This window comes from Colius striatus, chromosome W, assembly GCF_028858725.1.
Source record: "Colius striatus isolate bColStr4 chromosome W, bColStr4.1.hap1, whole genome shotgun sequence".
NCBI lineage: Eukaryota > Metazoa > Chordata > Aves > Coliiformes > Coliidae > Colius > Colius striatus.
Window position 1 is genome coordinate 16,454,655 of NC_084789.1, and position 14,960 is coordinate 16,469,614.

Below are 14,960 nucleotides of genomic sequence, written 5' to 3' on the forward strand. Positions count from 1 at the left end.
CCAAATCCCGACTCATTTGGGCAAAGTGTGTTAATGCAGGTGGTTCATTCCGGTTTGCCACAATTCTGAGATGATTCATTGTATAAAGGGCTTTCATTAGTCTATCTTGACGGCTTACCCCCTCTTCCCCCTTTTTTGTTTTTCTAGCAGTCCTTTTAAGGTTTGATGTGTACATTCAATAATGGCTTGACCGGTGGAATTGCCTGGGATTCCAGTAGTATGTTTAACACCCCATAAGTTTAGAAACTTACATGTTTTAGTGGCTATATATCCCGAGCCATTATCAGTTTTTATCTCTCTTGGAACACCAAGGACTGCAAAGCAACTCCTCCAATGTCTTATGACATCTCGAGAACTGTCACTGGTTAAGGCTGTGGCCCAAACCATGGCTGAATAAGTATCAATAGTGACATGTATATGTTTAAATCGTCCAAAGGGAGCATAGACAGTGATATCCGATTGCCATATTCCTAATGGTGCCAGACCCCTGGGATTGACTCCTACTCCTAGGCCGATTTGATTCTGGCATGCAGGGCACGTGGAAACAATACCCTGAGCGTCTGATATGGTCAGGTCAAACTGCTTCGTCAGCATTTTCGCACTTTGATGAAAAAAATCGTGCGATCTTCAGGCTTGAGAAAATTTGTCAATTATTGGCCCCATAGGTATCAATAAAGGAGCTGCCACTATCTTGTCAACAATTTCATTGCCAACTGATAGTCCATCTTTTAAGCCTGAATGGCTTCGAATATGTCCAATATAACAAGCAGTTTGACGTTCATTTATCTGATGCCAGAGCCGCAGAAATAAGTTATACAGATTCTGATTAGAGATTTCTTTCAACAACGCTCTCTCTAATCGAGTGACGGCATCGACCACATAGAGGGAATCAGAGATGATGTTTAATGGGATGTCTGGCCATTTCTCAAAAGTTTTAACTACAGCCATCAGTTCCAGCAGTTGAACTGAACTGCCTGGGGAGTGAACAGTTAGATTTTGCCATTTTCCATTCTCCCACCGAACCACTCCTGCTTTGGCTTGGATCTTACTTGCGTCAGTAAAAACAGTCAGGCCTTTAACAGGTACTGCTGATCTCAACGGCCGGTCTTCCATTTGAAATTTAACAGAAAACAATTTATGGGCCGGATAATGATTATTTATAGTTCCTGGATATGACAATAAGGCCCACTGTAATTCATGAGATTGTTGCAGTGCCCAGTTCAAGAATTCATCTGTGAGAGGAACGAAAATGACGTCTGCCTCAATCCCTGCTATTTCCAGCAGACGTTTCCTGGCCTTAACTATTATTTTCGCAATTGCCTCTAGCCTCGTGGTAATTGTTTTTTGCAAATTATATGGCAAAAATATCCACTCCAAGATCCTCAATGGCTCTTTCGCTACTGAATCCCATTGCATCAAGACTGCCATTACATGCTGGTTTTGACTTATCACAGCAATGTTAATAGACAAGTCAGGATCATATCGGTGACTGTAGTTATTGACTATCTTGTTTCCTATTTTTTCTATTGCTTGGATTTGCTGCCGAGACAGTTTTCACGCACTATCAGCCTCTACTGAGCCCTTTAACAAAGGCATTAGTGGCGCAAGATCCTCATTCGTGATACCACATATGGTTTGTACCCATTGGATATCACCTATTAGCTTTTGAACATCTGTTAAGTTAGCAATATCTGTTTTAATTGCCACCTTCTGAGGATAAATGCGCGCATCGGTGATATTACCTAAATATTTCCAAGAGGAGTGCATTTGTACCTTCTCTGGCGCGATCACCAACCCGTCCTTTAGGTCAATCACCAACAGCGGCCACTCTTTTGGAAGCATTGCAGGAGAGGGTAATCCTGGCTGTAAAGCACCCATGTCCTGCATCACTGCATTAACAGCTCTTAGATCATGTAACAGCCTCCACTTCCCAGATTTTTTAGGGATAGTAAAAATTGGTGTATTCCATGGACTGGTGGATGGCTTAATATGACCTTTCTCTAATTGTTCATTTACTAATTCATGAATGTGGGCGAGCTTTTCTTTGCTTAGCGGCCATTGATCAATCCAAACTGGTTTATCTGTAAGCCAGGTTAACTTCAGGATTGGTCGCCCATCAATGGCCACCATTAAAAATTTTCACTTGACAAACGAAAGCCCATTTGGCTTAAGGCGTCTCTACCTAAAAGCCAAACGGCAGTATTCATTACATAGGGCCTAATTTGCACACATCTATTCTCTTTGCCCTGTATGCATACCGAAATCAGGTCTGTGCTAATTTTTGTCATCTATATTCCTCCTACTCCAACAACAGGAGTGTCTAAGTTCTCTAAAGGCCAGCTTTTTGGCCAATAGGATAATGGAACAATAGTAACATCTGCTCCCATATCCAGTAATGTGTTGTACCCAACCATGTATTCACCATTTGGATGTTGGAATACAACCGTCTGAGTGGGCTTTCCCTGTGAAAGTGACATTGCCAGTCTTACCTCAGGTACTCCAGTGGATCAAAAACCACCATCTCAACACTTACAACTTCCTGCAAAAGGAACTTTAGCTCTGAAAGGAACTAATTGAGCTATTTTAGTTCCTTTAGGTATATGAACTGGTGGCTGCCAAGCTTTAACCCTTATTCCAATATTTCCTTCATAATCCGCATCAATTACACCGGGGAGCACAAAAATACCCTGTCGAGAGGCCGATGACCGTCCTAAAAGCAAAGCACTTAATCCATAGCCAAGGGGTCCGTTAGCGTTAGATAACTGTTACCTCCGTGTTGTGGATGGTTACATCTACTGCTGTTTCCACATCCACTCCTGCGCTTCCTGCAGTGACTGATCTGAGACCATCCAGGCAGCTCTTGGTGTTGAAGGGCGTTTTTGTGTCATCATACTCGCCCTTTTTGCGCTCGTTAACCCGTTTCCCTTAGGCATTGTATGTCTGGCCACTCGAGAGCGGCACTCAGTGGCTCTATGGCCAAACTTGCCACATCTGTAACAACTGCCATGAAATCTGCCGTTGGACCCAGATGGTCTGGCGGAGCTGTTTGTCCATACCAATGGTCTGGACCGACATTGATTTTTCACATGTCCTATTTTTCCACAGTTAAAGCATTTTGGCCTGCGATTTCCTTTGTGAGGTTGAACTAAAGGTTTCAATGCTGTTGCCATAGCTTCAGCTAAATGTGCTGACGATCCTACCCTAGAGCAGGCTTCTATCATGTCGACCAAAGTTGTTGTCCACGGGAGAACCTGCAGGATCTTTTTGCAGTCATGGTTAGCATTAGCAACTGCTAAGTGTAACCCTATTTCCGCCTTTACTTCAGTTGACATGTTTGGTATACAATCCAGAGCTTCTCTTAGACGGTCTAAAAAGGTCATGAAAGGCTCATTAGGTTTCTGTATAATAGTTGTATATGAGGGAACTGGCACCCCCATGTCAGGAACAATCTTAAATGCTTGATGAGCCAGTGTCTGTGTTTGCTGCAAGATAGCTTCATGCAGTCGGGCTTGTACCTGAGGGTCAGCAAATGGTCCTTTACCCAATATCATATCTTCTGTGACGACTCTTTGTGCTACTATTACTGGAAAGGCTTGTGGAATAAATTCTCCTTTAATTACCGCATCACGTATGAGGCCTCTCCATTTCTTAGCCGGACCATAGTCATCTGGCTGGCGGTCTCTGAGCACCTGTGGGGATGAAACTTTAATCTCTGGTTTGGTTAATTCATTAATTCATTCCAACAGTTGATTAGCTGTTGCTTTTGGTTTTTCCATCAGTTCCTCCAAATGGGCCAAAATCTGTTTTATATCTTCTCCATGTCTTATTAATTCTTCCTTTAATAATTGTCTTTGTTGATCTTCAACTTCACTAGATGTTGGGGGTGATGATGGAAGAGGAATACACTCAGGGATTGATGAGCTCAGGGGCAATGGCATATCCACATTGTCATTTGTAAAACGTACCTTTCGTTCTCTGCCAGGTACTCCTTCAGATATAGCAGAAGGATGGGATGGGGCAGGATGGTGAAGGGTGGGTGGGAGGGGAGGAGAAGCAATGCGCATATTCGGCTCCTGGAATGGTGCTCTAGGGGATTCTGGGGGAGGTGGGCTCACATCCATGCTCTCCTCTTCTAGAGATGGAGCCGAGGGTATTACGACATTATCCCCTCCAAAGAGTCTCTTAATATTTTCTTGTAGAGGTGGAGCCGATGGTACTATAAAGTCACCACCTCCAAAGAACCTTTTAGCATCTACTGGGAACTCAGATGGTACAGCAGTTTCTGCTTTCACAGCAGCAGCTGCAACACGCTCAACTTCTAGTTGGTGTATAATGGATGATACCGATTTACACAAGCCAAAAGCATTATTCAACATGTCTCCTAGGTTCTCCCAGTGTCCCTTTTCATATACTTCTTGAGGGGAAACAAAGAGACCTACTTCCTGTCCCCATCTTACAAGTCTTAGCAAATCCTCTTTTTCATAATTGAATTCTTTCTCAGCAAGGATATGCTGGAGGGTGTCAATAGGATTTTCCTCTTTGCTTATCATTTTTCCCATTATATCAGTTCACTCAGATCACTTGCCTTTTCAAGCAGGAATGCAAGTGCTTTTCTGCCAAGGGTTCTTAATCCAACCAATTTGGCAAATCACATCAGGGTCACCAAATGCTGTAGTAGCACAGGCAATATTCACTCAAAGATGTAGAGAGTCTAAGTAATGCACATGCAGAGACATACACGGGCAACATAGTACAACCATCAGAGTTGACTCAAAGCCACCCTTCTTTTGCTAGCTACCTCCTTATATGCTGCTTCTGCCCATGAGATCACCCAGGGCCCAATTGATTAACTTACAGCACCTGTTTCTGAAGTAGTATGCCAGCTGCATTAACTTATCCCTACCATCTTTATTCAAGCTGGCTGGTCCAAGCTACATCTGTGTCTACAGCCAGTCTTCCTGGAGAGCATGAAGGAGCTCCCAGTACTTCCCTCCTTTTTCTCAGGGAGTGTATGGAGTGCAAGAAGTTTGAGAGGGGAGCGCTGGCAGAGGGCCAGTCTTGCAGCCACATGTGTCACGACAAGATCCAGACAGTGCAGGAGCTGGGTAAGAGGCTTCCCCAAGCCCTGCCCTGCAGTGTGGTAATCCTGAGGGTGAGGGGCTGCATATGCTGCTTGCTTCCCTTCTGCCTGGGCACCCCCTGGCTTGCCAGGGCTCTGAGCCTCTTGCTTTGGCAGGTGACAGAGGCAAAGATGCTGTGAACTGCACCTACAAGGATGAGGAGGATTGCGTGGTGAGGTTCCAGTACTACGAGGACTCCAGTGGCAAGTCCATCCTCTATGTTATTGAGGAGCCAGGTAAGAGCCTGTAGCGTGGCTTTCTGTGCTCAACTGGAGGGGGGGTTGTGTCCCTTTTGTAACAGGCAGGGGCTGAGAGCTCCTTTGTTCCCTGCTCTGTGCCACATTTCCTGCCTGGCTCACATTTCAGCACCTTACTTGGTTATTTCACCCCCACACTTGAGGCCAAGGATAGGGCACAATCATCCCACTGCCCTGATCATCCTGTTTTTAACTCCATGGGTGTGATTCTTCTCAAGAAGCAGATCAGAGCTGGCTCCTGTTAGCCAGGCTTAGTCTCTGCTGTCATCCCCCACCTTAAGTAGGATCTTCTATGCCCCTGACCTGGGCTTCTTTGGGCTTGGATGCAAACTCCTGCCCTATGCACAGGAGCTCAGAGATCTCAGCACATGGATGGCACTGGCAGCCCTTCCTTTCTAGATCCTGCTGTGCTGAAGGCTTTGAGAGGATGGAGGCAACAGGAGAGGATGAAACCCTCCTGAGACAAGACGAGCCCCTTGTACCCATAGCCAGGCTTTCCATCTCCAACAGAGCTGCTTTTAATTGCCTTGGGGATACCGAAACCCCTCCCAAAAACCTTACCTTCCTCCCTCTCCCAGACTGCCCAAAGGGGCCAGACATCCTGGTGGTCCTGCTGTCAGTGACAGGTGCCATCCTGCTCGTTGGCCTCGCTGCCCTGCTCATCTGGAAGCTCCTCATTGCTGAAGACGATGGGAGACAAGCCCACCCTGTAGTGCAACAAGTCTCAACTTTATTTGCAAAGATACAGCTCTTTTATAGATACAATAATCAGGCTCATACATATTGCAAAAGCTAAGCTCATCATTGGTTCCCAATTACGTGCAAACCCCCCCCCCCATTTCAACATACTTCGGATGCTTGTGGCTGCTCAACCCAAACCAGGCTAATGTTTTTCTCATCCTGTTATCATACCACTCTCTTGCTCTCACGGCCTTGAGCAGGAGTCCAGTAGCTTATCGCTTAGTGCTCACTGCCTAACCAGCTGTATTCTATCATGTCCTCTTTTCTCTAGCCAAGTCTCTACAAAACTCCCCACATTTCCCCCGTTTTCTTTTTGGAAAATGGTATTAGCCTGCCACATCCTCTCAAATGTTCTTTCTATTGTCCGTGGGCTAATAATAAAAGCCTATGGCAGCTCTATTTTGTAACACTGCATGATTTACACTTCGAACATCAGCTGTTAACATACCAATCATTTCTGAAGTTTAATTGACCTCGTCCTTAATCCAACATCCTAACTGTTTAGCCAAATTCATGGCCTTATTGGCTGCTGCTCCTGGCAAAAAGGGTGGCAACTATGACTTGCTTCAGTTCACTCCAAAATCGTGGGAGACCAATATCAGTACAATCAAACTCATAATAACTATGTTTTTTGCGAGAGCTGTTATTATGGTTAGCAAGCTGCATTAGTGTGGTTAAGTTAGGGTGGAATAAAGAGAGTTTCCCCAAATAACAGGGTCCACCTGGGGGATTTACTGGTATTCCATTCCAGGCCCTTTCTCCACAGGTTAAAAATATAACCATGGGTAATTTCTTCGGTGATGTGATACTAGAGCCATTACAGCTGGAATACAATTGCTTAAATACCATTTCTGACTTCAAAGAAGAGTCTAAGGTGGCCCAATATTTTCAATTTCTATTAAAATTGTGGATATCCCATGACATAAAACTTACCCAATTTCCCCCAGTTCCATTAGTACCAAAGCTTGCATTGGCACTTCCAAACAGATCTATTTCCTCAGGGGGTGAGGCTAATGTGGTATTAAAAGACTTAATTATCTTACATTGATGTTTCTCATCCTAATTGTGCTTAGCCCCGTTCTATTACACAAGGTGTTATTATCTATTAGTCCACAAAATTCCTCCAGATTCCACATGGGCAATCCTATCAAACATGTTTTAAAAGGATTAGTAACCCCTCCCAAACTAAGATAAAGAGATGATTGACCAGTTCGATTAGCAAAGGTTATCCAAATATTATCTCTAGGCTGATTAAAATGTGTCAAGCTGTTAGCAATGATAGTTACACTAGAAGCTATGGTTATAACAAAACATTACATTATTATTCATTAAAAATTGCTATATTTCTGTTATATAACCTTCAGTCTTTTGATTGTTAGCCAGTCCTCCAATGACTGCAAGACGAGGGTGTATTTATTCTTCAATCTCTTCCTGTCCTTTTTCATCAGATGATTTGATCTTTGCAGCTTCAAGGACAGCACCCAAATGGATCCTGTATGAGAATCAACACACAAATACCCATGTCCCCAGTATAATACTTTGGCCAGAGGCTGCTATATCCCTGTTTTAGGGTCACGATATTTAACCCATATTTCTTTCTTTCTCTCCTTTTGTGCCTTTGTATTATGATGTATTATTGCAGGTGGTAGCTTCTGTTCCCCAAACACACACAGGTGGTTCATAACAAATAAGGCCTTTAACAATTTCATATGTGGGTCTTTAACATCCCCATATTTACCAAGATATCTTTTTAGAGTCCCATTAGCTCTTTCTATTATGGCCTGTCCTGTGGGGGAGTGGGGAATCCCTGCTACATGTTTAACTCCCCATTGCCTCATAAACTGTTCTATGCTTTTACTTATATAGGCTGGCCTCTTGTTTGCCTTTATTTTCTGAGGAATTCCCATTGTTGCAAAACAACTATATAAATGACGCTCCACATGTATGGCCCTCTCCCCTGTCTGTGCTGTTGCCCAAATGAATTTGCTCCATGTGTCTATGGTTACATGCACATATTTTAGTCTTCCAAACTCTGCCACATGAGTGACATCCATCTGCCAAACTTCAACCCCTTGTTTACACCATGTGCTCACACCTGCCACCACCAGCACCTCCTCTCACTCCACCCCGTGCCCACCTCTTCTGTACCTTTCACCTCTCACGTTACAACCCGAGATCTTCCGGACGCCTACCACATCTCCCCCTCCCTATGCTCGATGACTCCAGTATCCTGTGGCACGGGCTGATACATAACGTGTCTGCCCAGCACATATGCTAGCTGAGCCAATTGCAGGAAGATATGATCAGGTGCTGGTCATGTTCCACTTCACTATTCAATCTTGCCAATAGTTGAGTGACTCCATCTTGATCTGCATCACGGCAAGCACTCCGAGAAACACATCAATCTGCAAGAGAGACTCAGTAGACCATTATACTCATATCTTCTACACCCCATGCTCTCCCCCTCCCTAAGACTAGTGTGAGGGATACCATGGCTCAATGCATGGGGATAGCTGGTATGTCCATGACCCCTGCGGGCAGCCTATAACTCAAATTTTACTAACAAGCATCAGACCTCCATAATCAGCAGCAAAGCTATCGTGTTTATAGTACTTCTAATTGGTCCTTTCTCTAAAAGCCAGCTGTAGTTTTCTGCGAGAAGCCTTGCAGTTTCACACGCTGCCTCAGCCTCCTCCTTGCTCCAAGTTGTTATCTCGTAGGTATTTTTGCTTCTTCGTTTCTCACAGTAGAGAGCAGCTCAAGGACAATCTGCACATTAGTTTTAGCAACTCATGCCTGGTAAGCTTCTTCTCATACACTGAAAAAAAAAGCACAGCTGACAAACAAAGTTATTATACTTGTGCTAAAGGTAAAATCTCTAGCAGGTCTATGTTGCAAAGTTGTATGGCTAATACTACTTACATTACTAATCAAGTCTTCTAATGTCATTGAGGTTTGGTTACTTTGTTTGCTAGGCCAGTATCCTAATTTTCATAGCTGAGTTAATAAAGCAGATACTCTTACACCTGGAGCAAATATACTAGTTGCTATTATTGTTGAGGGAGACCAAAGGTAACATAGTCATCACATTCGCCAGTAAATGCATGCACAAATTGTTTTGGACAATGATGTTTCTAAATCATTGTGTGATCAGGCATCAAGATCGTCAGTTGTCCCAAACTGCATGGTCCCCTTTGTAATCTCGAGGGTATCCCAGGCCATGCCTGGTCCCCACAGATCAGAAAAATTCCCTTTGGTAACTGTACAGGCAGAAGACCTGGATCTTTTTGGTGAAGTATAATTGCACCAAGATGTTGTGTTCTTATACATGCCCAGGATGGGATCCACATTCTGTCCTAAATGTTTTGGTATTGCTGGTAAAATTAAACATAACACAAAAATCCATCTTTATAGATCCCAATAATTCTAACTCCTGTGGCTCTGTTGTTATCATTGGCAACCATGAAATGATCAAATCCCAGTTGTCAACTTTGCCATTACCCTTAACTAAGGGATTTGTTTTTAATGCATTTGGTACAGGCCATTGTGCCATATCTGATGGAACTCCCACCAAACAGGTAGAAAAAGGATTATCTGGAGTGGCCATTGATAAACATATTGTAGACTGATTGATTGCTTTGGCCAGTGTAAGCCACATGTTTTGCTTGGGTTGTTGAAATTGTCTAAAACCATTTACTACAATCATTTGAAGCATCAACATAAACCACCTTTTAGCTTCTCAATGCCAAAATGTTCTGTTCTTCCAAGTTCCATTCCCGACACCCAAAACGCCTTAGAAAGCCTCCACTGTAAGAAAACCACTGTTCATCATCACATCTACAGCAAAAGGCATAACATCACGACCAACAGTTTCCACATTCTTTGAGGCAAGGGATTGAGGATGGAAAGGATGAGCCCAGCGGTCCGCGAGGGCCGGGGCCGGCGGTGTCGGCGCGGTGTGTGGGGGGGCACCGGAGACACTGACCGGGCGCGGGAAGCGGCTGCGCGGCGGCGGCTGCGGATGGAAGGGGCGGGGGGGGTCTGGCTCACTCCGTGCCGTCCCCGGCGCCGGCGGCGCAGTCGGTATTACTCTCTCCCGTGTTTTCTTTTTCTTCCCTCGCGTGCCCGGGGAAGAAAAAGAAAAGCTCATCATTGGTTCCCAATTACGTGCAAACCCCCCCCCCCCCCCCATTTCAACATACTTCGGATGCTTGTGGCTGCTCAACCCAAACCAGGCTCCTGTTTTTCTCATCCTGTTATCATACAGCTCTCTTGCTCTCACGGCCTTGAGCAGGAGTCCAGTAGCTTATCGCTTAGTGCTTACTGCCTAACCAGCTGTATTCTATCATGTCCTCTTTTCTCTAGCCAAGTCTCTACAAAACTCCCCACACCTCATCACCATCCACGATTGTCGGGAGTTCGCTCACTTCGAGGAGGAGAAGGCCAGGGCCAGGTGGGACACGGTGAGTGGCTCAGATGTGCTGGGCAGGGAGCCTCTGAATCCTACAGCCTCTGAGGACAAGAGCCCAGTTGCTCTGGTCCTTAAGGATCAGCTTGTCCCATTCTTCTCTGGTCCTTAAGGATCAGCTTGTCTCATCCCTGTCTGAAGCGTGGCACGGTGTCCCTGCCAGGACTCAGGGTGACTGCCAGCTTGGACACCCCTTTCCTTCAACCTTGCTGTGGTCCCAAGGGTTGTGTAAAGGCAATAGCAGATGTTCCAGATGCTTCTCTCACTTCCTCAGCACTTGTCAGCAGCATGACCCTCTTACTCACTGCCCCCACACCAGTGTTTCCATCCCATGAGCAAGGAGGAAGGTTTCTCCTGCCATGGGGTGCTGGAAGGGCTGAGGCACCCACAGCACAAGGGAGGGAGCTGGGACCTGTCCCCCACCTCTCCTTCACCTCCCAGCTCCCCAGAGGGAAGGGATGGATTGGGTGCCTCTTTCAAGAGGCCTCTCTGCTCCTGAGCTCCTGCTGCCTTTCTTCTCCTCCACAGCAGTTTTTTCCCTGCTGTCCCCCACGGAAACCTCATGGGGAGCTGTTAAACTGCTCAGCCAAAGCCTGGAGCAGAGGCATGGATCCAACCCTCAAAGCTGAAATGCTGCCTCAGCTGTAAAGTGCACTGAATGCTGATGGCCAAGCACAAAGTGATGCTGCTCTTTCTTCTCTTTCCAGGGCAACAACCCTTTATACAAAGAGGCCACATCAACCTTCACTAACATCACATACCATGGGAACATGTAAGGGCTGACCCTTGGGATCTTCTGGAGCCCAGCTGACAGAAGAGCTTGTGTGTGTCTGTGTGTAATTTAACAGTCCCTGGACTGCCTCCAAAGCCCTTGGTGTCCTTCATCCCACTCTCACTGCAGGGATGTGCTTTCCTCTCATTCTATACCTCAGTAGGTCAGCCAAGGGGTGATAGGAGGCCCCTCCATACACTGAATGCAGAGAAATGAGCCTTTCTCTGCCTCTCTGTGAACTCTTTGGTGCTCATCAGTTCAACAGTGGCTGCTTGAACCAAATGCTGAGCTGTGCTCTTCTCCATGAAGTTCTGCCTGCTCCCAATGTGTGTGTGTATCAGACAATACAGCCCCTGGGGGGCACAGGAGCTGCCCATCTCCTCCTCAGGGCACAGCAGCTGCCACCTCCTTGGGGCACAGGGCAGCTAAAGCCACTTGTCAGCAGGCAGAAGGCATGGTGTGGCTTTATGGCTTGAAGATATTGCTTCAGCAACCTCCTGCTTCGTGCAGCCACCCATTTGTGGTGCTGCTGTGGCACAGAGGGTGAAAAGCAGTGCCTCAGTAGCAAGGTGCCCTTCCTCTTTGCCTTCACGTGCATTCACTTTGCACCACTGGCCCAATTCTATGTAGCATGAGCTATGCGGGTGCCAGCTGCATCTTGGCTCAGCCCCTGAGATGCTGCTGAGCTCCCTTGTGTCCCCCTCCATCATCTCTATGTCCCAAAGCACATGGATGTGCAGGCAGCAGCTTGGGGAGGGTTGTGATGCCTCTTAGCCCTTGAGCTTGACCCTTCTCTCCCTTTCCTGTGCTTTTGGGGCTGCAGAACTGCACCAGGGTTGGTTTTCTGGGCGGCCCAAGGTTCTAGAAGAGCAGGTAAGGTTCAAGCCATGTCCTGTTGCTGGGGGCTGTGTATCACTCATGCTTTTGTCTTGTGAGGAAGACCGTAAGCATCATCCCAGGAGCAGAGTGTGGCTGGAGCAGTGCTGCTGCCTGGGCCCTGCCCCAGACAGAGCTTTGGGGCTCTACTCCCCTCCCATACTCCAAAAAGCAACCAAGGCCATGTGCCCAGTGTGGGGCTGGTCCTGAGGGTCCCAGCAGCACCGTGGCTGTGTGTCCCTGTCCCCAGGGGCTGGGAGGTTGGGGAAGGGGGGTTTAAATGAGCAGCACCAGAGCAGCAGCAATTCACACCACTAAAATACCAATAAAGACCATTTGTAAACCTCAAACCATGAAGTGTTGGTGTCCGCAGTGCTCTGTGCCCAGGCTTCCTGCCCCAGGGACAGCCCCTGGTACACCAGCAGGACTCTAGGAGCTGCTCTGAGCAGAGATGGGGTGAGGGATGGTGGATTCAGTGCCTGTAGGGCTCCCATGGGCATCCCTGCTGTGTTATTGGTGCCCTCCTGAGTGGGGATGATGTGTTTGGGGGCACAGGGCAAGCTGTGGGTACTGCTGGCAGCCACCTCACTTCATTGTAGGGGGGACAAACCCCAGCAGCCTCCAATCTTGCCCCCCAGGTTCCTCTGAGCCCTCCAATGTGCTGAGAAGCCCTTAGAGGAGGGGAGCTGGGTTGAGGGTGAAGGCGCTAAACCCGTGAGGAGGATCCTGTATGTGTCCCCAGCACCCAGCCTGTACAGGCACTCAGCACCATGTGGCACGGGGCTGCAGGGACACCCAGCGGCCACCCTTCAAAGCAGCAGTTCGGGATGAAACGAGGTGCCACAAAAGCTGTTTGTCTGGTTCTCTAACACCCCTATCCCAGCCCATGAAGGGTGATCAGGCACCTGGGGCAGCACTCAGCACCTCCAGCTGCACTGGGCAGGGCTCACGGGACTATTTCCAGCATCCAAGTGAGCTCTGGGGTTGGGTTTGGCCTCAGGAGGAGTAATTCAGTTTCAGGGTGAGCTGAAGGGAAGGCAAAGGGGTGTCTGTCTGTAGCATGAAGGAGGAGGAGACCCCCTTGAGCTGATTGGGGCTTCTCCAGGGCAGAGTGAACTGGAGATGGAGTTTGGGGCACAGGGATGTTGAGCCTGGAGGAGGCTGAGGGGAGACAGGAGCACTCTGCAGCTCCCTGACAGGAGGCTGCAGTGAGCTGGGGGGTCAGGCTCTGCTCCCAAGTGAAAGGACAAGAGGAAACAGCCTCAGGTTGCACCAGGGGAGGTTGAGACTGGAGCTGAGGCAGAACTGTTTCCCTGAGAGGGTTGTCAGCCCCTGTGCCAGGCTGCCCAGGGAGCTGGGGGAGTGCCCAGCCCTGGAGGGATCCCAAAGCTGTGGAGCTGAGGGCCATGGGGTAGTGGTTGCCTTGACACTGTGAGGGGAGAGCTGGGATTCCAGGAGCTTCAAGGGCTTTTCCAACCAGTGTGATTCAGTGATTCTAAAAGCAGGATCCTTAAGAGACTCTAATTTGCTGAACCTGCAAAGCTGGGGCAAACTGAGGCTGTTGGTGTCTGGAACCACTAGATGGGGATGTCTGTGCACTCACAGCCAGGTGCTTCCACCTTCCCATGCTGCTTTTTCATAATCTCCCACTGCAGACGGGGAAACTTCCCCTATGGAGGTTTCCAGTGAGTGGGGACACCCTGCAATCCATCCCATACACACAGCTCCTGCAGCAAACCAGTTCATAAACCTGAAGGTGAGCAGAGTGCTCCCTGATGCAGCTGGGAGATGATTTAAGGCATGTTCTGTCCCATTCACAACCCCAAAACTGTGCTTTCTAGGTCTCTAGGAAACTACCTGAAACACCTTCCCCTTGATTCTAGGGAAGCAGGAGAGTGTCAGAGAGGTGGAATCTCACCCACCACCAGTGGAAATCCACTTCCCAGACCAGAGTCCTTATGTGGATGTGGCTATGGATGGTGAGTATATCAGCACTTCAGGATTGTTCATGATCTGGAGCATCTGCTGGGCCGGAAAGCTTAAGCTTTGAGGGAGATGAGGAGAAAGAACCAGTCTCTGGTTTGAGAAGCACTTTTGGGGTGGGACTCTACAATCACCCAGTTCTTTGTGGACAGGAGGGTTCTCCACATTGGAAACTCAAGAACTGTCTCTCTTTTGGCTGAGACATTTAAAGCTGCAGGCAAGAGCCTCTCTGCAAACTCTTGTCATAGTTTGGGCTCCTCTTCCACAAACATATTTCCCTGTTGATTAAGTCCCATCTTCCCCCATCCTCCAGGCTGACATCCATGAGGTATCATGGAGATCCCCTAGGATTAGATTGATACTCCCCTCCCTCCTCTCTGCTCCTACCTGGCCCTTCCAGCCAGCAACAGGAGCACAGCAGCACTTTTCTCCCCTTTAATCTGATGTTGAACTTCTTGCTTTGCATCATTTGGGCACAGGGTGATCTCAGTGTGTCTCAGCAAGATCCAAATGCCATCCCTCAGCATATCCAAAGAGAAGGGGGTTGTGTCTAGAACATGTGGTGCAGCACAGGGGGAGGTGATGGGTGATGAATGGCCATGGAAAGGGAATTGAATCCTTCTTAGCCTCAGCATCCAACCCTGCCTGGGGGGAGGGAGTTTCATTGCATTATTGTGGCTACAGTCCTTTAGATCCTGGGATACAAAAGGTAGGGGAAAGGCAAAGGAGTCTCTATTACTATT

The 14,960-nt window shown here is 47.5% G+C and overlaps 1 pseudogene; it reads left to right on the forward strand.

The window, feature by feature from the left end:
* The window catches only part of LOC133628626 (integrin beta-3-like), a 37,694-nt pseudogene extending 25,560 nt beyond the window's left edge, over positions 1 to 12,134 (forward strand).
* Positions 12,135 to 14,960: the final 2,826 nt, after the last annotated feature.